This window comes from Pinus tabuliformis, chromosome 4_2, assembly GCF_031772625.1.
Source record: "Pinus tabuliformis cultivar Carrire ecotype Pingquan chromosome 4_2, CPIR1, whole genome shotgun sequence".
NCBI lineage: Eukaryota > Viridiplantae > Streptophyta > Pinopsida > Pinales > Pinaceae > Pinus > Pinus tabuliformis.
Genome location: NC_142304.1, coordinates 898,827,379 through 898,855,368, shown reverse-complemented (window position 1 = coordinate 898,855,368; position 27,990 = coordinate 898,827,379). Strand labels below are relative to the sequence as shown.

General features: G+C 38.8%; 1 protein-coding gene across 5 annotated transcripts in view; it reads right to left on the bottom strand.

Annotated features, from left to right (window-relative positions):
- The window catches only part of LOC149172596 (serine carboxypeptidase 1-like), a 116,319-nt gene that overhangs the window by 49,887 nt on the left and 38,442 nt on the right, over window positions 1–27,990 (bottom strand). The window lies entirely within an intron of this gene.

Here is a 27,990-nt window from a genome sequence, read left to right as displayed (position 1 = left end):
GTTCCTCTCAAATTCCAATGATAATTACCTTTCGATTTCTTCAATTAACTCATTAGAATTTCTTGTTATGATCAAATCATCCTCGTATAAAGAAATCAAAAGAATATGACCATTTAATTCTTCTTAATATAAATGTTGGGATGGATGATTTTTACTTTTAACAAAACCTTGTTGAAAGAAGAAGGTATCAATTGTCATATATACCATGACCTAGATGCATGTTTAAGTCCATATATTGCCTTCTTTAACCTACACATGAGGTGTTCTTAACCTTGATTTCAAACCATTTTGGTTGAACAAGATAAACCTCTTCCGTTCAATTTTCCATTTAGAAAAGATGATTTAACATCCAACTTATGTTGTCTCCAATTATATTTAGCAGCCAATGCAATCATTAATAATAGTATTCAATTTAACTATAAGTGCAAAAGTTTCTTCATAATCAATTCTTTGTTTTTGTGAATAACTCTTTGCAACCAATCTAGCTTTATACTTGGCTATTCTACCATCATCATTAAATTTAGACTTGAACCATTTTGATCGTATGGGAATGTTATTATCATTCAATTCAATTAATTCCCATGTTCCATTTTCCATTATAAAACCATATTCTTCTTCCATGGTGTCCATCCATTCTTTATGGTCTTTGGCTTGTTCATAATTTAAAGGCTCCAGTACTTGATAACTTGAGTCATGAATGCATAATATTTATACCCTATAGGTGGTCAAGTTGGTCATGTTGATCTCCTTGGTGCTAAACTACTTTGTGATGTTTCTTCATCTCTTCTTGGTGTGCTTTAGCTACATGAGGTGTCCATGATACTTGAAGCTTTATCTTGAACTCATTCAACATCTTCTTATTCTTTGACACTTTCATCATTATCTTTGGGAAAATACCATACATCATGATTATCCTCTTTCTGACCTTCATCTACATGCTCATGAAATAATACATCTGTACTTGCAAAAACTTTATGAATATTGGGGTAATACATTTTATAAGCTTTGCAATTAGTATTATAACCAATAATGACACATTTGATTACCCTGGCATCAAGCTTTCTACTATCTTCTTTAAGAACATGTGAAAATCCCGTACTCTGAAAAATTCTTAGATGAATTACTACTAGTTTAGAGCCATAAATTGCTTCAAAATGAGTTTTGTGTTATAAGATTTTTAGGACTTCTATTTTTCATATATACAACAATATTCATTGCTTCATCCAAAAAAACCGTTAGTAATAATTTTACCTTTAATCATGCTCCAAGCACATTCAACTAAATTTCTATATTTTCTTTCAGCTACTCCATTATGTTTAGGAGTATGTGGCATTGTAAATTGTTGTTGAAGCCTCTTGTTTTTGCAATATTCAATAAAATGTCCTTGATGTGTATTCTCCTTGTTGATCTTAATAATTGGAAGATTTTGATGTGTCTTCATGTTTGTTCTTCAACCAAGTTTTTAAATTATTCAAAATTCTCAAACAAATCACTTTTCTTTTTTATGAATTAGACACGATTGTATCTAGTTTTATCATCAATAAAGACAAGGAAATAATATGCTTCACCAAGAGACCTAGTTTGCATGGGACCATGTACATTGGGATGCACTAGTTCAAGAATTTCTCTTTTCCTTTTCTCTGTATGTGTACGAAACTCTTCTCTATGTTTTTTACCTAAGGCACATCCTTCACATTCAACATGTTCATTCTTATAAATTGGAAGACATTTCACTATTTATTTCTTTTGAAGTAACATAAGATTGTTAGGATTTAGGTGTCCATATCTTTGATGCCATAATTTTTCTGTTGAAATAGTTGTATATGTCAACACTTGATGATTCTTCCTCTTAACATCAAGCTATAGAATCCTCCAACTCTGTTTCCTATTATAAAAACTTTGCAGTGATCATGTATTTCCTTCATAACACACTGCGACTTAATAGTTTCAACTTTTAAGTCTTGATCAATAATAGTGGATACTAAAATTAAATTTATCTTTATTCCTAGCACATCACATTTTGAATTTGTTTTACATGACCACTAGGCAATGCCACACATATATCTCCATAACCATTAATTTGATGTGACCTAGACCATCTCCTAGATATATATTAGAACCATTATCAATGAAATGATAAGGTTCCAACCGATCTTTATTGCATTACATATGAATAAAAGTACCAAGTTCAATAAACCATGCATTAGAATAATCTATTTCTACTACTAATCATGTATCTAAAATGAATAACTTGATATTTTTAAGATCAATATTTATTATTGCTTCTTTATCAACAAAATGAGCTATATGTCTTCAATTTATATTTTTGGACTCATTAAATTCCATTTTAAAGCAATTTTTAGCAAAATGCCCAATTTTACCATAGCAGAAGAATGCAACATTCCTCTTTGTTCTTGGTGAAGAATCGCCTTGATATGGTTTTTCATGTCGCTTAATTATTTTATTCATTTCCCATGGATTTATTTGTATGGTTGTTCTCCTTTCGTTAGCAATGCCAAATTTGAACTCGAGGAATTGTAGTTAAAATTATTTCTATGTTCTTCCTCTCATAAAATAATACTAGTTAATTCAACAAATATCGATGTTGTCTCTCACAAAGAGACCAATAATAAACATTTGATAATCATCTAACATGCCATTCAATGTTATAATTACTAGATTTGTGCTTGAAGTCTTCTTGTTGATATCACCAAGCTTATCTCTAAGCTCTTTGATTCTAGAAAGAAAATTACTAATGTTTTCATTCTCCTCCAACTTAATTAAAAGAAGCTTACTCTTTAAAAAAACACTTGATTTTTACTAGTTATCTCATACAAACATTTAAGTATATCTCATGCTTCCTAAGACATTTTTCATTCCCTGATGTGTGGAATAATTTATTATCTTTGATGGACACTCTCAAGAGTATTTTTTATTTTTAATTGAATGAAGCTCACTTTTCAAAAATAACACTCGATTTGTATTAGCTATCTGAAATAAACCTTTAAGTGTATCCCACATTTCTTGAGATGTTTTGTATTCCCTGTGTCTTTGATAGACATTCTCACGAGTACATTTTCTTTTCTCTCTCGTTGTTCTCAATCTTAAATTGTATTTGTAGGGGTTGTAGGTTTGGATTCAATTCTAGAGTCTATAACTTAAAATTCAGATTCACATAATTGATTCATTGAGATAAGAATCAACTAGTGGATTTGACATGATGAATACATAATAACATTCTTTTAACTTCTAAATCAAAACAATATTTCTTTCAAAACAATTTGTGTATCATATTAGCGATTTACTTTTGATGATACAACACACAAATCCTTTATAGTGTAGTTGAACAAACAGGGTAGAGTTTTGCAACACGAACAATACTTTCACATACAAAACTCTCAACAATAATCTATATTTCAATCAACTTTTTGACCAAATTATTGCTAGAAACCTCCTTCACTCAATGAATACATAATAAGCTCGTTCATGCTAGATGAATAATCAATTAAGTAATGGTTCTCACTCTCTCTTAGGATGTGATCTTCCTCTTCATGTAGAGTGATGACTCTCTTCTCCTTCAATGCATAGGTGGTGTTGATAGTGTTGGACCCACCAACATTTAGGGGATCACCCCGATATGAAGTCCCAACTAGACCTCACACTGTTTGGTGTGGGAGTCCCATCCAGTATGATGGCCCAGTTTCCATTGTCTTAAGGATTTTCCTCAACTCTTTCTTGTCAGCACAGGAGATTGGTCTGCTTTGCCTTCGAGAAGTGAGGTTCGCATGCCTGGTGAATGCTAGTGTACTTGTGTCAATGGTTCTTGCACTGTAAGGGGAGAGGGTGAGAGTGAGTCCCAAGTTGGTTGGGATGAAATCCCAACTTAGCTAGGAACACACAGCACAACAGGACATGCACAACTTTCGTAGGAGCAGTACACACTGATGTGGCAGTCACAACACACAAGGTAAGATAACACGTACAACACTCAATGGATGAGCCCGAATGAGTGCAACAGTCGTTACAACAAGTTTATGTGAAAGGTCTGTATGATGTCTGGGGAGATAGCCACCACGGGAGAGACAACATTAACAACGTATACAACACATTTCCATTAACAGATTATGTATTACAACAAGTGAAATAGTTCAAGTGTTTAACACAGGTTAAAGCAACATGCATTACAAGTGTTCAAGATTATTATTACAACAGTTACAATACATGTGTGAAAACGTGCTGACCTATTAGCAGGCTTATGAATTAGCCAAAAGTTCCAAGACACATCGTTACACCATACATCACTAACCCCGAGTGTGGGGTGTTGGAGCCACTACTTACTCTTCAATGAAAAGATTACAGCCTCTGTTGGCTATGTGGGAGGAGCTGAGGTGAAAGGTCCTTTCATGTACAAATGAGGGGGTATTTATAGCCAAGGGTGAAACTGACCCTTGTAGTTGTTCGACTACCCTCATGGCTGTTTGAATTCCATGACTTTTCAACTTTGCATGACTCTTTGTACAACAAGTGGGTCTCTTGGAATTCCATGTTACATTACATTGATTGAAAACATAGCCCATAGTAGATATGTGGGTGACATGACTCGACATGACAATGCTGGTACATTCGTGTTGCTGCTGGAGTGCATGTCGAGCTACAGTGCTGCTAGGTGACGGATGTCTGTTGGCATTATGATTCAAGTGTTGTCCTTGATGGCAACTCACTCAGAGGATGGTACAGGTGCTCAGAGGTTGGTACAGGTGATGGCAACTTAATCAGAAGACAGATCTTAGTACAGCATGCCAAGGAAGTTCATATACGCATGTTCGTTAAGCCCAAGTCGCGTGTACACGCTAGTTGGATTCATCAAAAGCGCGTGTATGTGGAAAAGTATCTTTGGTCCATGGTGGTTAGTCCTTGGAAGTTGTGCCTATGATTTCGGACCATTGTGTCTCGACGGGCGTGTCGATCCCTAGTTTTGAAGTTGATGGTATTGTGTTACTATGGTTTTGGCTCTTGGTATTGAGCTAGGCCTAAGACTATATAAGGAGAAGAAGATCATTAGGCAAAATCATCTTTCGACAAGGCTTGAATATCTAAGAGAGAAAGAGATCTGATATGCAGGTTCTGGGTTGCTTGATCTAAGCCAAGGAGAGATCACATCGGTTGATGGAAGACTAGATCTAAGGATAGATCGGGATCTAATGGTTTGAAATGCACTATCATGATATGGTTGATTATGCGTATTTCTAGATCTGCATATTGTCGCAATGTTATGTTCTGGGTCTAACTAATGTCTGGTACAGCTGCAAATTGAGAAAGTTTATTTTTAGATCTGTACGCAGGTTGGCTTCGGTAAAAGCGCGTGTATACGCGGGTTTTGCTCATTGAAGTAGCGTATATCTTTTGAAGCTTGATTTTGGGTTTACAGTGGGGTCTGACTGTTATTGCAGAGTTCTGTAGTCTGCTCTGTGTTCTGGTAACTGGTGATTGACAGGGTTCAGTGGTTCAGTGATTCAAAGTTTGGTTGTTTTATGCTTCAATGATCTATTGTGGAAATTGAATGAATTGTGGTCTTCAGATTGTAATGTTGTGCTTCAGGAATATCCAAGTCTGAAAATGTATGAAAAGTGATACCTGAAAGAAAGAAGATTGTAGGTCAGCACCTACGTACTAGTATCTTGGCTAGTACAAGAGCAAAGGGGGTTGGAGCTCCCTTCCAAGGAAGTTTGGAGAACGAGAGAAGGTTGTAGCCTTCTGCAGGTTGTAGCCTGCGTACTGGTATAAGGCTGCACCAGTACAAAAGATTGTAAACTGAAGTTTCATATTAAAGAAAGATAGAGACAACTTGCAGCAGGTGGTTTTCACCCACATTGGGTTTCCACCTTATATCTTGGTGTTCATGTGTGTGGCTTTTGATCTGTTCTGTTATACTGCACATGTTTACTGTTAATGTGGTGAATAATGTCCTGATGCACTTAACTGAAGAATAAGCTAACTAAATTGTGAGTTTTCTTCTTATACGCTGTTTTACTTAGTCACAGTAGCGTGTACACGCTGGTTCACTTAACTGAAGTAGCGTATATGTTTCTGAGCATTGAAAAAGTTTGATTGATCTGATAATACTGATTCACCCCCCCTCTCAGTATTATTTCCAACAATTGGTATCAGAGCAGGTCCTTCAGAGAAGCTTGATCGCTTGAAGGTAGATCATTCATCATGAGCAACTACGAGAAAGAAGCATCAATCAGGCCACCGGTTTTTGATGGAACAAATTTCAATTATTGGAAGGTAAGAGTTACTGCATATCTTCAATCTCTTGGTACAGAAGTTTGGAACATTGTAGAAACAGGCTATGCTTTTCCTTCAGCTACTCCTACAGATCCAGCTGAGAAAAAGGCATATGAAACAAATGCAAAAGCAGTCAGTACTCTATTAGGAAGTATATCCCAAACAGAATTCATGAAGGTCATGCACTTCAAATCAGCAAAAGAGATATGGGACAAAATGATCACTAGCTATGAAGGAGATGAACAGGTAAAGCAAGCTAAACTTCAAACTCTCAGGATTCAATATGAGACTCTCAAGATGTATAATGATGAAAGTGTGGCTAATTATTTTCTTCGGGTAGATGAGATTGTTAATTGTATGAAAAATTTGGGTGAAGAAATAAAAGAGACTATAGTAGTTCAAAAGATTCTAAGATCATTATCCCCCAAGTTTGAATCTAAAGTATCTGCAATAGAAGAAAAGGAAAATCTCAAAGTTCTCACTATGTCTCAGCTACATGGAATTCTAACTGCTTATGAAATGAGAAAGGGAGGTCCATCAGACAGAAGGGAAGCTGCTTTTAAGGCATCAGGAAAAGAAGATTACTATGAAGCAAGCCATGTTCCAGAAGAAGAGGAAGAAGAATCAAATTTTGTCAGAAATCTTCAAAGGGGTGCTGGAAGGTTCAGAGGTAAGCTACCTTTCAAATGCTTTGCTTGTGGAAGAGTAGGTCATTATGCTGCAAAATGTCCTTATAAGGATAAAGGAAAAGAACCTGCTAGATGGAACAAGAAACAAAGTGCAAATAAGAAAAGCTACTACACCCATGAAGATAGTGATGGCTTATCAAACAGTGATGAAGATGAACAAGGTAATAAATATAAGCTGTTAATGGCATTTGAAGATGATGATTATGAGGATGCTGTAGATGTGGATAATCTCTATAATGAAATTACTAGACTCAAGAGATGCATAGAAGAAAAGAGTGTGATCATTGATACTTTGCAATTTCAAATTGATGAAAAGGAAAAACATCTTGAAAAACTAGAAGGTGAAATTGTTGGTCTCAGAAAAGAAATTGAGAAAACAAAAGCTATTAATCTTAAGTTTGTCAAAGGATCTGAAACTTTGGATGAGATTATCAATGTGCAGCGGTCTCCTCTAAACAAGACAGGTTTGGGCTATAATGGAGAAACCTCTCAAGCATCCACCTCAAAAAGTTATCTTGATGCAGCAAGAAGAAATGAGCAGAAGAACAATGAAGATAATCAGGTAAAGCAGGGACGAATTACAAACAGAAACTATCAGGGACAATCCTTCTTAAGGGTGAACAAAAGCTACAACCAACCACAGGTAAAATCTTCTCAGTTTGGCACAAGAATAGATGAAAATAGAAATTACAATCAGTTGGCTGGTAGATTCAATAACCGCAGAAGCTTCTTCAATGGACAATGCTTTTCTTGCCATAACTTTGGTCACAAAGCAGCTCAATGTGTTGCATATAAAACAATCATGACTAGGGAAGCTCAAAAACAAAGAAGTATGACAGGGATTACAAAGAGGACCTATAACAACTTTTCGGTTCTTGAAAATGAAGTTGAATGTTCTATTTGCAATAATTTTGGTCATAAAGAATCTGAATGCAGGAGCAGGTTTCAGGAGAAAAAGGAACAAGCCACGAGCACCAAAACATGGAGAATAAAGGAACCTCAGACAGAAAGATGTGGGATAGCTTTTTATGCAGAAGGACAGGAAAATCTATGGTACATTGACAGTGGATGTTCGAAACATATGACAGGTGATAAAGAAAAACTTGAATCTTATTCTACTTTAGAAAAGGGAAAGAAAGTTTCTTTTGGAAATGATACTCCTGCAACTATAAAAGGAAAAGGTATTGCTCCTTTGAAAGAAAAGGTCAAGGCTGGAAATGTTTTGTATGTTGATGGATTGAAGCATAATCTACTAAGTGTCAGCCAGATGTGTGATCAAAAAACCGAGGTTATTTTCAGATCGAATGGATGTCTTGTTCGTGATCTTGATACAGGTAAAACAGTTCTCAAAGGCAAAAGAACTCCAAATAATCTGTACATATTTGAAGAAGGACAACAACAATGCTATCTTAGCAAGGATGAAGAGCACTGGTTATGGCATCGAAGGTTGGGACATCTAAGCTTCTCACAAATAAGGAAAAGCATGCAAATATCAGGCAGTTCGCGATCTTCCAGATATCAAAATTCCAGACAACACCATATGCAAATCTTGTCAGTTTGGAAAGCAAACCAGAACTAACTTTCCAGAGAAGGAAGGATCAGCTAGCTTGCCTCTTGAGCTAGTCCATACAGATGTATGTGGTCCATTTAGGAAAAGGACACCTCGAGGAGAAGAATATCTGATATTATTCATTGATGATTTCTCAAGGTTTGTTTGGTTAGGGCTTATGAAGCACAAAGATGAAGCATTCGAAAAATTCAAATCCTTCAAAGCATTGGCTGAAAATGAATCAGGACACAAAATTAAGTGCCTCAGATCTGACAGAGGTGGGGAGTTCACATCAAATGAATTTTTCGATTTCTGCGATGAACATGGGATAAGAAGAGAATTCTCTACAGCTAGAACTCCTCAGCAAAATGGGGTTGTGGAAAGAATGAACAGAACTATCCAACAAATGGCTCGTGCTATGCTCGATGAATCAGGTACTCCTGCAACCTTCTGGGGTGAAGCTGCACATGCTGCTGTTATCATTCTTAACAAAACAAATGTCCGAGTAAACAGCACTCAAACACCTCATGAGCTTTGGAGTGGTAAAACTCCTTCCGTGAAGCATTTCAAAATCTTTGGGAGCAAATGTTATATTAAGAATACTGATGAGCAACTTGGCAAACTTGAACCTAGAGCAGATGAGGGCATTCTTCTTGGTTATTCTCCACATAGCAAAGCATACAAGTGCTACAATAAAAGACTTGGCAGAATTGTTGACAGTATTGATATAGTGGTTGATGAGAAGGGATATATTCCTAGGCAAGTTCATCATGAAGACATTGAAGAAGATGAAGGTTACTCTCAAAGGCGAAATGATGAAGAAGAAGAACCTCAAGAAGAAGAAGAATCTCAAGAAGAACCAGAGGAGCAGACAAGAATAGAAGAGAAGACTCCATCCAGATATGTCCAAAAGAATCATCCAGAAACTCAGATTGTGGGGCAGAAAGAAGCAGGAGTACAAACAAGAAGGACACTTGCAGAAGCTTCAAGCTACTTGGCACTACTCTCCTCCATTGAACCACAAAATGTGAAAGAGGCATGCAAAGATGAATGTTGGGTCAAAGCAATGGATGAAGAACTTGAGCAAATCGAAAAGAACAACACTTGGGAATTAGTTCCTAGACCAAAAGATAAGAATGTAATAGGAACAAAATGGGTCTTCAAGAATAAATTAAATGAAAATGGAGAAGTAATTAGAAACAAGGCCAGACTTGTTTGTAAAGGGTATGCACAGCAAGAAGGAATAGATTTTGAAGAGACCTTTGCTCCTGTGGCAAGACTAGAGGCCATCCGAATGTTCCTTGCTCTCTCAAGCTTTCAAAACTTCAAGGTATTTCAAATGGACGTGAAATCAGCCTTCCTGAATGGAGACTTAGAAGAAGAAGTATATATTGAGCAGCCAGATGGTTTCATTCTTGGGAATGATCCAAACCTTGTATGCAGATTGAAAAAGGCACTCTATGGACTCAAACAAGCTCCAAGGGCTTGGTACTATCGGTTGGACAAATATCTTCACCAACAAGGCTTTTCAAAAGGATCAGCAGATAGCAATCTCTATATAAAAGTTGAAAATAACAAATTGCTAATTCTTGTTGTTTATGTAGATGATATTATTTTTGGCAGCAATGAAGAGACTATGAGTCAAAACTTTGCCTTGGTTATGCAGAAAGAATTCGAAATGTCACTTCTTGGAGAATTGACATATTTTCTTGGATTGCAAATCCAACAAAATGAAGGAGGTATCTTCTTGTCTCAAACCAAATACCTCAAGCAGATCTTGAAGAAGTATGGCATGGAAGAGTCAAAGCCAGTATGTACACCCATGGTTACAGGATGCAGCCTCAGTGCAAATGATGAATCAGCAGCAGTTCACCAACCCACTTATAGATCCATGATTGGGAGTTTGCTTTATTTGACAGGTACTCGACCAGATATTACACATGCAGTAGGAATGGTTGGAAGATTTCAAGCCAACCCAAAGGAAACTCATCTTCAGGCAGTCAAAAGAATCTTCAAATATCTTCAAGGGACCCAAAACTATGGCTTATGGTATCCTAGAAATACAGATCTCACTCTTCATGCTTACACAGATGCAGATTGGGCTGGAAGTGTGGATGATAGGAAAAGCACAAGTGGAGGTGCTTTCTTCATGGGTTCCAGATTAGTATCTTGGTTCAGCAAGAAACAAAGTTCGATTGCCTTATCTACAGCTGAAGCAGAATATGTGGCTGCAGCATCTTGTTGCACACAACTTCTTTGGATGATGCAGACCTTGCAGGACTTTCAAATCACTTGCACTCCACCTGTCTCTATCTTATGTGATAATACAAGTGCAATCAGCATTTCAAAGAATCCAGTCATGCACTCAAAGACCAAGCACATACCAATCAAGTACCATTTTCTTCGGGAACAAGTGCTTGAGCAGAAGGTCAAGTTGGAGTATGTTCCTTCTAAGGAGCAAGTTGCTGATATTCTCACAAAACCACTGCCCAGGGAAACTTTTGAATATCTCAGACAAAAGCTGGGAGTAGTTGATGCTTCATCCTGTTGTTGAAGTTTGTTTGTTCTACAGAAAAGTTGGTATACGCAGGTTACGGAAGGGATATGCGCGTATACACGCGGATTCATGATGGGTAAGTCGCGTGTATGTTGGACGCTTGTTGCAGAAAGAATATCCGCGTACATACGCTGTTTTATACAGGAAAAATCGCGTATATGAAGTTCTGAACAGCAAGGGAAAACTCTGGAGTTCTGAACAGCAATGGGAATGTCAGAATTCTTCAGGCACAGTTTCAGGGAGTGCAACAGGCACAGGTTCAGGGGGAGCAGCTTAAAAGTCTCATAAAGCATTGTTGGCATTCAGATGTTTTGGTTGTTGGTTTCAGGAGAAGGAGCTCAGAAAGAAATCCTGGTTGCTGATCTAACAAGATGTTTATCAGATGCTGCTGGTGCCTTTCCTAAGTCTTGGTCTAGATCTGTTGTCTCTATGTCATGTATCTCTCTTGTCATGGTGTCAAGGTCATGTAACGGCCTATGTTGGTTTCCCCACTATGCCTGGGATGAATGCTGTAATATAATTGGTTGTTTCTGATATGTCCCCTCTTGGTAGGGAGTATGGATGTATGTATTGAGTCTTTTGATAGGAAGGTCCCTTATGGTGTATAAGTCTTGGTTCTTGTTGAAGAACATCTTTTGCAGATCTGGCCTACTGTTAGGGGGAGCACGAGTCAGCACAGCCAAGCAGAGGTATCAGCATGTCCTCAGGGGGAGCACAGCCCTTTGCCCTTGATGTCAAAGGGGGAGAGTGACTTGGTGTGGTGGTTGCCATCAAGTCCAAAGGGGGAGATTGTTGGCATTATGATTCAAGTGTTGTCCTTGATGGCAACTCACTCAGAGGATGGTACAGGTGCTCAGAGGTTGGTACAGGTGATGGCAACTTAATCAGAAGACAGATCTTAGTACAGCATGCCAAGGAAGTTCATATACGCATGTTCGTTAAGCCCAAGTCGCGTGTACACGCTAGTTGGATTCAGAAAAAGCGCGTGTATGTGGAAAAGTATCTTTGGTCCATGGTGGTTAGTCCTTGGAAGTTGTGCCTATGATTTCGGACCATTGTGTCTCGACGGGCGTGTCGATCCCTAGTTTTGAAGTTGATGGTATTGTGTTACTATGGTTTTGGCTCTTGGTATTGAGCTAGGCCTAAGACTATATAAGGAGAAGAAGATCATTAGGCAAAATCATCTTTCGACAAGGCTTGAATATCTAAGAGAGAAAGAGATCTGATATGCAGGTTCTGGGTTGCTTGATCTAAGCCAAGGAGAGATCACATCGGTTGATGGAAGACTAGATCTAAGGATAGATCGGGATCTAATGGTTTGAAATGCACTATCATGATATGGTTGATTATGCGTATTTCTAGATCTGCATATTGTCGCAATGTTATGTTCTGGGTCTAACTAATGTCTGGTACAGCTGCAAATTGAGAAAGTTTATTTTTAGATCTGTACGCAGGTTGGCTTCGGTAAAAGCGCGTGTATACGCGGGTTTTGCTCATTGAAGTAGCGTATATCTTTTGAAGCTTGATTTTGGGTTTACAGTGGGGTCTGACTGTTATTGCAGAGTTCTGTAGTCTGCTCTGTGTTCTGGTAACTGGTGATTGACAGGGTTCAGTGGTTCAGTGATTCAAAGTTTGGTTGTTTTATGCTTCAATGATCTGTTGTGGAAATTGAATGAATTGTGGTCTTCAGATTGTAATGTTGTGCTTCAGGAATATCCAAGTCTGAAAATGTATGAAAAGTGATACCTGAAAGAAAGAAGATTGTAGGTCAGCACCTACGTACTAGTATCTTGGCTAGTACAAGAGCAAAGGGGGTTGGAGCTCCCTTCCAAGGAAGTTTGGAGAACGAGAGAAGGTTGTAGCCTTCTGCAGGTTGTAGCCTGCGTACTGGTATAAGGCTGCACCAGTACAAAAGATTGTAAACTGAAGTTTCATATTAAAGAAAGATAGAGACAACTTGCAGCAGGTGGTTTTCACCCACATTGGGTTTCCACCTTATATCTTGGTGTTCATGTGTGTGGCTTTTGATCTGTTCTGTTATACTGCACATGTTTACTGTTAATGTGGTGAATAATGTCCTGATGCACTTAACTGAAGAATAAGCTAACTAAATTGTGAGTTTTCTTCTTATACGCTGTTTTACTTAGTCACAGTAGCGTGTACACGCTGGTTCACTTAACTGAAGTAGCGTATATGTTTCTGAGCATTGAAAAAGTTTGATTGATCTGATAATACTGATTCACCCCCCCTCTCAGTATTATTTCCAACAATTGGTATCAGAGCAGGTCCTTCAGAGAAGCTTGATCGCTTGAAGGTAGATCATTCATCATGAGCAACTACGAGAAAGAAGCATCAATCAGGCCACCGGTTTTTGATGGAACAAATTTCAATTATTGGAAGGTAAGAGTTACTGCATATCTTCAATCTCTTGGTACAGAAGTTTGGAACATTGTAGAAACAGGCTATGCTTTTCCTTCAGCTACTCCTACAGATCCAGCTGAGAAAAAGGCATATGAAACAAATGCAAAAGCAGTCAGTACTCTATTAGGAAGTATATCCCAAACAGAATTCATGAAGGTCATGCACTTCAAATCAGCAAAAGAGATATGGGACAAAATGATCACTAGCTATGAAGGAGATGAACAGGTAAAGCAAGCTAAACTTCAAACTCTCAGGATTCAATATGAGACTCTCAAGATGTATAATGATGAAAGTGTGGCTAATTATTTTCTTCGGGTAGATGAGATTGTTAATTGTATGAAAAATTTGGGTGAAGAAATAAAAGAGACTATAGTAGTTCAAAAGATTCTAAGATCATTATCCCCCAAGTTTGAATCTAAAGTATCTGCAATAGAAGAAAAGGAAAATCTCAAAGTTCTCACTATGTCTCAGCTACATGGAATTCTAACTGCTTATGAAATGAGAAAGGGAGGTCCATCAGACAGAAGGGAAGCTGCTTTTAAGGCATCAGGAAAAGAAGATTACTATGAAGCAAGCCATGTTCCAGAAGAAGAGGAAGAAGAATCAAATTTTGTCAGAAATCTTCAAAGGGGTGCTGGAAGGTTCAGAGGTAAGCTACCTTTCAAATGCTTTGCTTGTGGAAGAGTAGGTCATTATGCTGCAAAATGTCCTTATAAGGATAAAGGAAAAGAACCTGCTAGATGGAACAAGAAACAAAGTGCAAATAAGAAAAGCTACTACACCCATGAAGATAGTGATGGCTTATCAAACAGTGATGAAGATGAACAAGGTAATAAATATAAGCTGTTAATGGCATTTGAAGATGATGATTATGAGGATGCTGTAGATGTGGATAATCTCTATAATGAAATTACTAGACTCAAGAGATGCATAGAAGAAAAGAGTGTGATCATTGATACTTTGCAATTTCAAATTGATGAAAAGGAAAAACATCTTGAAAAACTAGAAGGTGAAATTGTTGGTCTCAGAAAAGAAATTGAGAAAACAAAAGCTATTAATCTTAAGTTTGTCAAAGGATCTGAAACTTTGGATGAGATTATCAATGTGCAGCGGTCTCCTCTAAACAAGACAGGTTTGGGCTATAATGGAGAAACCTCTCAAGCATCCACCTCAAAAAGTTATCTTGATGCAGCAAGAAGAAATGAGCAGAAGAACAATGAAGATAATCAGGTAAAGCAGGGACGAATTACAAACAGAAACTATCAGGGACAATCCTTCTTAAGGGTGAACAAAAGCTACAACCAACCACAGGTAAAATCTTCTCAGTTTGGCACAAGAATAGATGAAAATAGAAATTACAATCAGTTGGCTGGTAGATTCAATAACCGCAGAAGCTTCTTCAATGGACAATGCTTTTCTTGCCATAACTTTGGTCACAAAGCAGCTCAATGTGTTGCATATAAAACAATCATGACTAGGGAAGCTCAAAAACAAAGAAGTATGACAGGGATTACAAAGAGGACCTATAACAACTTTTCGGTTCTTGAAAATGAAGTTGAATGTTCTATTTGCAATAATTTTGGTCATAAAGAATCTGAATGCAGGAGCAGGTTTCAGGAGAAAAAGGAACAAGCCACGAGCACCAAAACATGGAGAATAAAGGAACCTCAGACAGAAAGATGTGGGATAGCTTTTTATGCAGAAGGACAGGAAAATCTATGGTACATTGACAGTGGATGTTCGAAACATATGACAGGTGATAAAGAAAAACTTGAATCTTATTCTACTTTAGAAAAGGGAAAGAAAGTTTCTTTTGGAAATGATACTCCTGCAACTATAAAAGGAAAAGGTATTGCTCCTTTGAAAGAAAAGGTCAAGGCTGGAAATGTTTTGTATGTTGATGGATTGAAGCATAATCTACTAAGTGTCAGCCAGATGTGTGATCAAAAAACCGAGGTTATTTTCAGATCGAATGGATGTCTTGTTCGTGATCTTGATACAGGTAAAACAGTTCTCAAAGGCAAAAGAACTCCAAATAATCTGTACATATTTGAAGAAGGACAACAACAATGCTATCTTAGCAAGGATGAAGAGCACTGGTTATGGCATCGAAGGTTGGGACATCTAAGCTTCTCACAAATAAGGAAAGCATGCAAATATCAGGCAGTTCGCGATCTTCCAGATATCAAAATTCCAGACAACACCATATGCAAATCTTGTCAGTTTGGAAAGCAAACCAGAACTAACTTTCCAGAGAAGGAAGGATCAGCTAGCTTGCCTCTTGAGCTAGTCCATACAGATGTATGTGGTCCATTTAGGAAAAGGACACCTCGAGGAGAAGAATATCTGATATTATTCATTGATGATTTCTCAAGGTTTGTTTGGTTAGGGCTTATGAAGCACAAAGATGAAGCATTCGAAAAATTCAAATCCTTCAAAGCATTGGCTGAAAATGAATCAGGACACAAAATTAAGTGCCTCAGATCTGACAGAGGTGGGGAGTTCACATCAAATGAATTTTTCGATTTCTGCGATGAACATGGGATAAGAAGAGAATTCTCTACAGCTAGAACTCCTCAGCAAAATGGGGTTGTGGAAAGAATGAACAGAACTATCCAACAAATGGCTCGTGCTATGCTCGATGAATCAGGTACTCCTGCAACCTTCTGGGGTGAAGCTGCACATGCTGCTGTTATCATTCTTAACAAAACAAATGTCCGAGTAAACAGCACTCAAACACCTCATGAGCTTTGGAGTGGTAAAACTCCTTCCGTGAAGCATTTCAAAATCTTTGGGAGCAAATGTTATATTAAGAATACTGATGAGCAACTTGGCAAACTTGAACCTAGAGCAGATGAGGGCATTCTTCTTGGTTATTCTCCACATAGCAAAGCATACAAGTGCTACAATAAAAGACTTGGCAGAATTGTTGACAGTATTGATATAGTGGTTGATGAGAAGGGATATATTCCTAGGCAAGTTCATCATGAAGACATTGAAGAAGATGAAGGTTACTCTCAAAGGCGAAATGATGAAGAAGAAGAACCTCAAGAAGAAGAAGAATCTCAAGAAGAACCAGAGGAGCAGACAAGAATAGAAGAGAAGACTCCATCCAGATATGTCCAAAAGAATCATCCAGAAACTCAGATTGTGGGGCAGAAAGAAGCAGGAGTACAAACAAGAAGGACACTTGCAGAAGCTTCAAGCTACTTGGCACTACTCTCCTCCATTGAACCACAAAATGTGAAAGAGGCATGCAAAGATGAATGTTGGGTCAAAGCAATGGATGAAGAACTTGAGCAAATCGAAAAGAACAACACTTGGGAATTAGTTCCTAGACCAAAAGATAAGAATGTAATAGGAACAAAATGGGTCTTCAAGAATAAATTAAATGAAAATGGAGAAGTAATTAGAAACAAGGCCAGACTTGTTTGTAAAGGGTATGCACAGCAAGAAGGAATAGATTTTGAAGAGACCTTTGCTCCTGTGGCAAGACTAGAGGCCATCCGAATGTTCCTTGCTCTCTCAAGCTTTCAAAACTTCAAGGTATTTCAAATGGACGTGAAATCAGCCTTCCTGAATGGAGACTTAGAAGAAGAAGTATATATTGAGCAGCCAGATGGTTTCATTCTTGGGAATGATCCAAACCTTGTATGCAGATTGAAAAAGGCACTCTATGGACTCAAACAAGCTCCAAGGGCTTGGTACTATCGGTTGGACAAATATCTTCACCAACAAGGCTTTTCAAAAGGATCAGCAGATAGCAATCTCTATATAAAAGTTGAAAATAACAAATTGCTAATTCTTGTTGTTTATGTAGATGATATTATTTTTGGCAGCAATGAAGAGACTATGAGTCAAAACTTTGCCTTGGTTATGCAGAAAGAATTCGAAATGTCACTTCTTGGAGAATTGACATATTTTCTTGGATTGCAAATCCAACAAAATGAAGGAGGTATCTTCTTGTCTCAAACCAAATACCTCAAGCAGATCTTGAAGAAGTATGGCATGGAAGAGTCAAAGCCAGTATGTACACCCATGGTTACAGGATGCAGCCTCAGTGCAAATGATGAATCAGCAGCAGTTCACCAACCCACTTATAGATCCATGATTGGGAGTTTGCTTTATTTGACAGGTACTCGACCAGATATTACACATGCAGTAGGAATGGTTGGAAGATTTCAAGCCAACCCAAAGGAAACTCATCTTCAGGCAGTCAAAAGAATCTTCAAATATCTTCAAGGGACCCAAAACTATGGCTTATGGTATCCTAGAAATACAGATCTCACTCTTCATGCTTACACAGATGCAGATTGGGCTGGAAGTGTGGATGATAGGAAAAGCACAAGTGGAGGTGCTTTCTTCATGGGTTCCAGATTAGTATCTTGGTTCAGCAAGAAACAAAGTTCGATTGCCTTATCTACAGCTGAAGCAGAATATGTGGCTGCAGCATCTTGTTGCACACAACTTCTTTGGATGATGCAGACCTTGCAGGACTTTCAAATCACTTGCACTCCACCTGTCTCTATCTTATGTGATAATACAAGTGCAATCAGCATTTCAAAGAATCCAGTCATGCACTCAAAGACCAAGCACATACCAATCAAGTACCATTTTCTTCGGGAACAAGTGCTTGAGCAGAAGGTCAAGTTGGAGTATGTTCCTTCTAAGGAGCAAGTTGCTGATATTCTCACAAAACCACTGCCCAGGGAAACTTTTGAATATCTCAGACAAAAGCTGGGAGTAGTTGATGCTTCATCCTGTTGTTGAAGTTTGTTTGTTCTACAGAAAAGTTGGTATACGCAGGTTACGGAAGGGATATGCGCGTATATACGCGGATTCATGATGGGTAAGTCGCGTGTATGTTGGACGCTTGTTGCAGAAAGAATATCCGCGTACATACGCTGTTTTATACAGGAAAAATCGCGTATATGAAGTTCTGAACAGCAAGGGAAAACTCTGGAGTTCTGAACAGCAATGGGAATGTCAGAATTCTTCAGGCACAGTTTCAGGGAGTGCAACAGGCACAGGTTCAGGGGGAGCAGCTTAAAAGTCTCATAAAGCATTGTTGGCATTCAGATGTTTTGGTTGTTGGTTTCAGGAGAAGGAGCTCAGAAAGAAATCCTGGTTGCTGATCTAACAAGATGTCTATCAGATGCTGCTGGTGCCTTTCCTAAGTCTTGGTCTAGATCTGTTGTCTCTATGTCTGATGTCAAGGTCATGTAACGGCCTATGTTGGTTTCCCCACTATGCCTGGGATGAATGCTGTAATATAATTGGTTGTTTCTGATATGTCCCCTCTTGGTAGGGAGTATGGATGTATGTATTGAGTCTTTTGATAGGAAGGTCCCCTATGGTGTATAAGTCTTGGTTCTTGTTGAAGAACATCTTTTGCAGATCTGGCCTACTGTCAGGGGGAGCACGAGTCAGCACAGCCAAGCAGAGGTATCAGCATGTCCTCAGGGGGAGCACAGCCCTTTGCCCTTGATGTCAAAGGGGGAGAGTGACTTGGTGTGGTGGTTGCCATCAAGTCCAAAGGGGGAGATTGTTGGCATTATGATTCAAGTGTTGTCCTTGATGGCAACTCACTCAGAGGATGGTACAGGTGCTCAGAGGTTGGTACAGGTGATGGCAACTTAATCAGAAGACAGATCTTAGTACAGCATGCCAAGGAAGTTCATATACGCATGTTCGTTAAGCCCAAGTCGCGTGTACACGCTAGTTGGATTCATCAAAAGCGCGTGTATGTGGAAAAGTATCTTTGGTCCATGGTGGTTAGTCCTTGGAAGTTGTGCCTATGATTTCGGACCATTGTGTCTCGACGGGCGTGTCGATCCCTAGTTTTGAAGTTGATGGTATTGTGTTACTATGGTTTTGGCTCTTGGTATTGAGCTAGGCCTAAGACTATATAAGGAGAAGAAGATCATTAGGCAAAATCATCTTTCGACAAGGCTTGAATATCTAAGAGAGAAAGAGATCTGATATGCAGGTTCTGGGTTGCTTGATCTAAGCCAAGGAGAGATCACATCGGTTGATGGAAGACTAGATCTAAGGATAGATCGGGATCTAATGGTTTGAAATGCACTATCATGATATGGTTGATTATGCGTATTTCTAGATCTGCATATTGTCGCAATGTTATGTTCTGGGTCTAACTAATGTCTGGTACAGCTGCAAATTGAGAAAGTTTATTTTTAGATCTGTACGCAGGTTGGCTTCGGTAAAAGCGCGTGTATACGCGGGTTTTGCTCATTGAAGTAGCGTATATCTTTTGAAGCTTGATTTTGGGTTTACAGTGGGGTCTGACTGTTATTGCAGAGTTCTGTAGTCTGCTCTGTGTTCTGGTAACTGGTGATTGACAGGGTTCAGTGGTTCAGTGATTCAAAGTTTGGTTGTTTTATGCTTCAATGATCTGTTGTGGAAATTGAATGAATTGTGGTCTTCAGATTGTAATGTTGTGCTTCAGGAATATCCAAGTCTGAAAATGTATGAAAAGTGATACCTGAAAGAAAGAAGATTGTAGGTCAGCACCTACGTACTAGTATCTTGGCTAGTACAAGAGCAAAGGGGGTTGGAGCTCCCTTCCAAGGAAGTTTGGAGAACGAGAGAAGGTTGTAGCCTTCTGCAGGTTGTAGCCTGCGTACTGGTATAAGGCTGCACCAGTACAAAAGATTGTAAACTGAAGTTTCATATTAAAGAAAGATAGAGACAACTTGCAGCAGGTGGTTTTCACCCACATTGGGTTTCCACCTTATATCTTGGTGTTCATGTGTGTGGCTTTTGATCTGTTCTGTTATACTGCACATGTTTACTGTTAATGTGGTGAATAATGTCCTGATGCACTTAACTGAAGAATAAGCTAACTAAATTGTGAGTTTTCTTCTTATACGCTGTTTTACTTAGTCACAGTAGCGTGTACACGCTGGTTCACTTAACTGAAGTAGCGTATATGTTTCTGAGCATTGAAAAAGTTTGATTGATCTGATAATACTGATTCACCCCCCCTCTCAGTATTATTTCCAACAATTGGTATCAGAGCAGGTCCTTCAGAGAAGCTTGATCGCTTGAAGGTAGATCATTCATCATGAGCAACTACGAGAAAGAAGCATCAATCAGGCCACCGGTTTTTGATGGAACAAATTTCAATTATTGGAAGGTAAGAGTTACTGCATATCTTCAATCTCTTGGTACAGAAGTTTGGAACATTGTAGAAACAGGCTATGCTTTTCCTTCAGCTACTCCTACAGATCCAGCTGAGAAAAAGGCATATGAAACAAATGCAAAAGCAGTCAGTACTCTATTAGGAAGTATATCCCAAACAGAATTCATGAAGGTCATGCACTTCAAATCAGCAAAAGAGATATGGGACAAAATGATCACTAGCTATGAAGGAGATGAACAGGTAAAGCAAGCTAAACTTCAAACTCTCAGGATTCAATATGAGACTCTCAAGATGTATAATGATGAAAGTGTGGCTAATTATTTTCTTCGGGTAGATGAGATTGTTAATTGTATGAAAAATTTGGGTGAAGAAATAAAAGAGACTATAGTAGTTCAAAAGATTCTAAGATCATTATCCCCCAAGTTTGAATCTAAAGTATCTGCAATAGAAGAAAAGGAAAATCTCAAAGTTCTCACTATGTCTCAGCTACATGGAATTCTAACTGCTTATGAAATGAGAAAGGGAGGTCCATCAGACAGAAGGGAAGCTGCTTTTAAGGCATCAGGAAAAGAAGATTACTATGAAGCAAGCCATGTTCCAGAAGAAGAGGAAGAAGAATCAAATTTTGTCAGAAATCTTCAAAGGGGTGCTGGAAGGTTCAGAGGTAAGCTACCTTTCAAATGCTTTGCTTGTGGAAGAGTAGGTCATTATGCTGCAAAATGTCCTTATAAGGATAAAGGAAAAGAACCTGCTAGATGGAACAAGAAACAAAGTGCAAATAAGAAAAGCTACTACACCCATGAAGATAGTGATGGCTTATCAAACAGTGATGAAGATGAACAAGGTAATAAATATAAGCTGTTAATGGCATTTGAAGATGATGATTATGAGGATGCTGTAGATGTGGATAATCTCTATAATGAAATTACTAGACTCAAGAGATGCATAGAAGAAAAGAGTGTGATCATTGATACTTTGCAATTTCAAATTGATGAAAAGGAAAAACATCTTGAAAAACTAGAAGGTGAAATTGTTGGTCTCAGAAAAGAAATTGAGAAAACAAAAGCTATTAATCTTAAGTTTGTCAAAGGATCTGAAACTTTGGATGAGATTATCAATGTGCAGCGGTCTCCTCTAAACAAGACAGGTTTGGGCTATAATGGAGAAACCTCTCAAGCATCCACCTCAAAAAGTTATCTTGATGCAGCAAGAAGAAATGAGCAGAAGAACAATGAAGATAATCAGGTAAAGCAGGGACGAATTACAAACAGAAACTATCAGGGACAATCCTTCTTAAGGGTGAACAAAAGCTACAACCAACCACAGGTAAAATCTTCTCAGTTTGGCACAAGAATAGATGAAAATAGAAATTACAATCAGTTGGCTGGTAGATTCAATAACCGCAGAAGCTTCTTCAATGGACAATGCTTTTCTTGCCATAACTTTGGTCACAAAGCAGCTCAATGTGTTGCATATAAAACAATCATGACTAGGGAAGCTCAAAAACAAAGAAGTATGACAGGGATTACAAAGAGGACCTATAACAACTTTTCGGTTCTTGAAAATGAAGTTGAATGTTCTATTTGCAATAATTTTGGTCATAAAGAATCTGAATGCAGGAGCAGGTTTCAGGAGAAAAAGGAACAAGCCACGAGCACCAAAACATGGAGAATAAAGGAACCTCAGACAGAAAGATGTGGGATAGCTTTTTATGCAGAAGGACAGGAAAATCTATGGTACATTGACAGTGGATGTTCGAAACATATGACAGGTGATAAAGAAAAACTTGAATCTTATTCTACTTTAGAAAAGGGAAAGAAAGTTTCTTTTGGAAATGATACTCCTGCAACTATAAAAGGAAAAGGTATTGCTCCTTTGAAAGAAAAGGTCAAGGCTGGAAATGTTTTGTATGTTGATGGATTGAAGCATAATCTTCTAAGTGTCAGCCAGATGTGTGATCAAAAAACCGAGGTTATTTTCAGATCGAATGGATGTCTTGTTCGTGATCTTGATACAGGTAAAACAGTTCTCAAAGGCAAAAGAACTCCAAATAATCTGTACATATTTGAAGAAGGACAACAACAATGCTATCTTAGCAAGGATGAAGAGCACTGGTTATGGCATCGAAGGTTGGGACATCTAAGCTTCTCACAAATAAGAAAAGCATGCAAATATCAGGCAGTTCGCGATCTTCCAGATATCAAAATTCCAGACAACACCATATGCAAATCTTGTCAGTTTGGAAAGCAAACCAGAACTAACTTTCCAGAGAAGGAAGGATCAGCTAGCTTGCCTCTTGAGCTAGTCCATACAGATGTATGTGGTCCATTTAGGAAAAGGACACCTCGAGGAGAAGAATATCTGATATTATTCATTGATGATTTCTCAAGGTTTGTTTGGTTAGGGCTTATGAAGCACAAAGATGAAGCATTCGAAAAATTCAAATCCTTCAAAGCATTGGCTGAAAATGAATCAGGACACAAAATTAAGTGCCTCAGATCTGACAGAGGTGGGGAGTTCACATCAAATGAATTTTTCGATTTCTGCGATGAACATGGGATAAGAAGAGAATTCTCTACAGCTAGAACTCCTCAGCAAAATGGGGTTGTGGAAAGAATGAACAGAACTATCCAACAAATGGCTCGTGCTATGCTCGATGAATCAGGTACTCCTGCAACCTTCTGGGGTGAAGCTGCACATGCTGCTGTTATCATTCTTAACAAAACAAATGTCCGAGTAAACAGCACTCAAACACCTCATGAGCTTTGGAGTGGTAAAACTCCTTCCGTGAAGCATTTCAAAATCTTTGGGAGCAAATGTTATATTAAGAATACTGATGAGCAACTTGGCAAACTTGAACCTAGAGCAGATGAGGGCATTCTTCTTGGTTATTCTCCACATAGCAAAGCATACAAGTGCTACAATAAAAGACTTGGCAGAATTGTTGACAGTATTGATATAGTGGTTGATGAGAAGGGATATATTCCTAGGCAAGTTCATCATGAAGACATTGAAGAAGATGAAGGTTACTCTCAAAGGCGAAATGATGAAGAAGAAGAACCTCAAGAAGAAGAAGAATCTCAAGAAGAACCAGAGGAGCAGACAAGAATAGAAGAGAAGACTCCATCCAGATATGTCCAAAAGAATCATCCAGAAACTCAGATTGTGGGGCAGAAAGAAGCAGGAGTACAAACAAGAAGGACACTTGCAGAAGCTTCAAGCTACTTGGCACTACTCTCCTCCATTGAACCACAAAATGTGAAAGAGGCATGCAAAGATGAATGTTGGGTCAAAGCAATGGATGAAGAACTTGAGCAAATCGAAAAGAACAACACTTGGGAATTAGTTCCTAGACCAAAAGATAAGAATGTAATAGGAACAAAATGGGTCTTCAAGAATAAATTAAATGAAAATGGAGAAGTAATTAGAAACAAGGCCAGACTTGTTTGTAAAGGGTATGCACAGCAAGAAGGAATAGATTTTGAAGAGACCTTTGCTCCTGTGGCAAGACTAGAGGCCATCCGAATGTTCCTTGCTCTCTCAAGCTTTCAAAACTTCAAGGTATTTCAAATGGACGTGAAATCAGCCTTCCTGAATGGAGACTTAGAAGAAGAAGTATATATTGAGCAGCCAGATGGTTTCATTCTTGGGAATGATCCAAACCTTGTATGCAGATTGAAAAAGGCACTCTATGGACTCAAACAAGCTCCAAGGGCTTGGTACTATCGGTTGGACAAATATCTTCACCAACAAGGCTTTTCAAAAGGATCAGCAGATAGCAATCTCTATATAAAAGTTGAAAATAACAAATTGCTAATTCTTGTTGTTTATGTAGATGATATTATTTTTGGCAGCAATGAAGAGACTATGAGTCAAAACTTTGCCTTGGTTATGCAGAAAGAATTCGAAATGTCACTTCTTGGAGAATTGACATATTTTCTTGGATTGCAAATCCAACAAAATGAAGGAGGTATCTTCTTGTCTCAAACCAAATACCTCAAGCAGATCTTGAAGAAGTATGGCATGGAAGAGTCAAAGCCAGTATGTACACCCATGGTTACAGGATGCAGCCTCAGTGCAAATGATGAATCAGCAGCAGTTCACCAACCCACTTATAGATCCATGATTGGGAGTTTGCTTTATTTGACAGGTACTCGACCAGATATTACACATGCAGTAGGAATGGTTGGAAGATTTCAAGCCAACCCAAAGGAAACTCATCTTCAGGCAGTCAAAAGAATCTTCAAATATCTTCAAGGGACCCAAAACTATGGCTTATGGTATCCTAGAAATACAGATCTCACTCTTCATGCTTACACAGATGCAGATTGGGCTGGAAGTGTGGATGATAGGAAAAGCACAAGTGGAGGTGCTTTCTTCATGGGTTCCAGATTAGTATCTTGGTTCAGCAAGAAACAAAGTTCGATTGCCTTATCTACAGCTGAAGCAGAATATGTGGCTGCAGCATCTTGTTGCACACAACTTCTTTGGATGATGCAGACCTTGCAGGACTTTCAAATCACCTGCACTCCACCTGTCTCTATCTTATGTGATAATACAAGTGCAATCAGCATTTCAAAGAATCCAGTCATGCACTCAAAGACCAAGCACATACCAATCAAGTACCATTTTCTTCGGGAACAAGTGCTTGAGCAGAAGGTCAAGTTGGAGTATGTTCCTTCTAAGGAGCAAGTTGCTGATATTCTCACAAAACCACTGCCCAGGGAAACTTTTGAATATCTCAGACAAAAGCTGGGAGTAGTTGATGCTTCATCCTGTTGTTGAAGTTTGTTTGTTCTACAGAAAAGTTGGTATACGCAGGTTACGGAAGGGATATGCGCGTATATACGCGGATTCATGATGGGTAAGTCGCGTGTAAGTTGGACGCTTGTTGCATAAAGAATATCCGCGTACATACGCTGTTTTATACAGGAAAAATCGCGTATATGAAGTTCTGAACAGTAAGGGAAAACTCTGGAGTTCTGAACAGCAATGGGAATGTCAGAATTCTTCAGGCACAGTTTCAGGGAGTGCAACAGGCACAGGTTCAGGGGAAGCAGCTTAAAAGTCTCATAAAGCATTGTTGGCATTCAGATGTTTTGGTTGTTGGTTTCAGGAGAAGGAGCTCAGAAAGAAATCCTGGTTGCTGATCTAACAAGATGTTTATCAGATGCTGCTGGTGCCTTTCCTAAGTCTTGGTCCAGATCTGTTGTCTCTATGTCATGTATCTCTCTTGTCATGGTGTCAAGGTCATGTAACGGCCTATGTTGGTTTCCCCACTATGCCTGGGATGAATGCTGTAATATAATTGGTTGTTTCTGATATGTCCCCTCTTGGTAGGGAGTATGGATGTATGTATTGAGTCTTTTGATAGGACGGTCCCTTATGGTGTATAAGTCTTGGTTCTTGTTGAAGAACATCTTTTGCAGATCTGGCCTACTGTTAGGGGGAGCACGAGTCAGCACAGCCAAGCAGAGGTATCAGCATGTCCTCAGGGGGAGCACAGCCCTTTGCCCTTGATGTCAAAGGGGGAGAGTGACTTGGTGTGGTGGTTGCCATCAAGTCCAAAGGGGGAGATTGTTGGCATTATGATTCAAGTGTTGTCCTTGATGGCAACTCACTCAGAGGATGGTACAGGTGCTCAGAGGTTGGTACAGGTGATGGCAACTTAATCAGAAGACAGATCTTAGTACAGCATGCCAAGGAAGTTCATATACGCATGTTCGTTAAGCCCAAGTCGCGTGTACACGCTAGTTGGATTCATCAAAAGCGCGTGTATGTGGAAAAGTATCTTTGGTCCATGGTGGTTAGTCCTTGGAAGTTGTGCCTATGATTTCGGACCATTGTGTCTCGACGGGCGTGTCGATCCCTAGTTTTGAAGTTGATGGTATTGTGTTACTATGGTTTTGGCTCTTGGTATTGAGCTAGGCCTAAGACTATATAAGGAGAAGAAGATCATTAGGCAAAATCATCTTTCGACAAGGCTTGAATATCTAAGAGAGAAAGAGATCTGATATGCAGGTTCTGGGTTGCTTGATCTAAGCCAAGGAGAGATCACATCGGTTGATGGAAGACTAGATCTAAGGATAGATCGGGATCTAATGGTTTGAAATGCACTATCATGATATGGTTGATTATGCGTATTTCTAGATCTGCATATTGTCGCAATGTTATGTTCTGGGTCTAACTAATGTCTGGTACAGCTGCAAATTGAGAAAGTTTATTTTTAGATCTGTACGCAGGTTGGCTTCGGTAAAAGCGCGTGTATACGCGGGTTTTGCTCATTGAAGTAGCGTATATCTTTTGAAGCTTGATTTTGGGTTTACAGTGGGGTCTGACTGTTATTGCAGAGTTCTGTAGTCTGCTCTGTGTTCTGGTAACTGGTGATTGACAGGGTTCAGTGGTTCAGTGATTCAAAGTTTGGTTGTTTTATGCTTCAATGATCTATTGTGGAAATTGAATGAATTGTGGTCTTCAGATTGTAATGTTGTGCTTCAGGAATATCCAAGTCTGAAAATGTATGAAAAGTGATACCTGAAAGAAAGAAGATTGTAGGTCAGCACCTACGTACTAGTATCTTGGCTAGTACAAGAGCAAAGGGGGTTGGAGCTCCCTTCCAAGGAAGTTTGGAGAACGAGAGAAGGTTGTAGCCTTCTGCAGGTTGTAGCCTGCGTACTGGTATAAGGCTGCACCAGTACAAAAGATTGTAAACTGAAGTTTCATATTAAAGAAAGATAGAGACAACTTGCAGCAGGTGGTTTTCACCCACATTGGGTTTCCACCTTATATCTTGGTGTTCATGTGTGTGGCTTTTGATCTGTTCTGTTATACTGCACATGTTTACTGTTAATGTGGTGAATAATGTCCTGATGCACTTAAATGAAGAATAAGCTAACTAAATTGTGAGTTTTCTTCTTATACGCTGTTTTACTTAGTCACAGTAGCGTGTACACGCTGGTTCACTTAACTGAAGTAGCGTATATGTTTCTGAGCATTGAAAAAGTTTGATTGATCTGATAATACTGATTCACCCCCCCCTCTCAGTATTATTTTCAACAATGTCTTCGTCATGTAGCACAACTTCACCTCCGCATGGCAAAGTGCACGGAGTCTTTGATGGTCTTTGGTTCGCTTGATGATGCTTTGACACATTTTCCCTTGCTTGCATATTGGAAGGCTTAACAAGCTCATCTGTTCGCGAAAGGTGCATGTTCGTCCGTTCATGAGCACATCTTGCATGTTTGCTCATTCGTATGTCTGCGAACACATCTTTGCATGATCATTCGTTCGCGAGCACATCTCTTCACATGCATCATTCATTCAT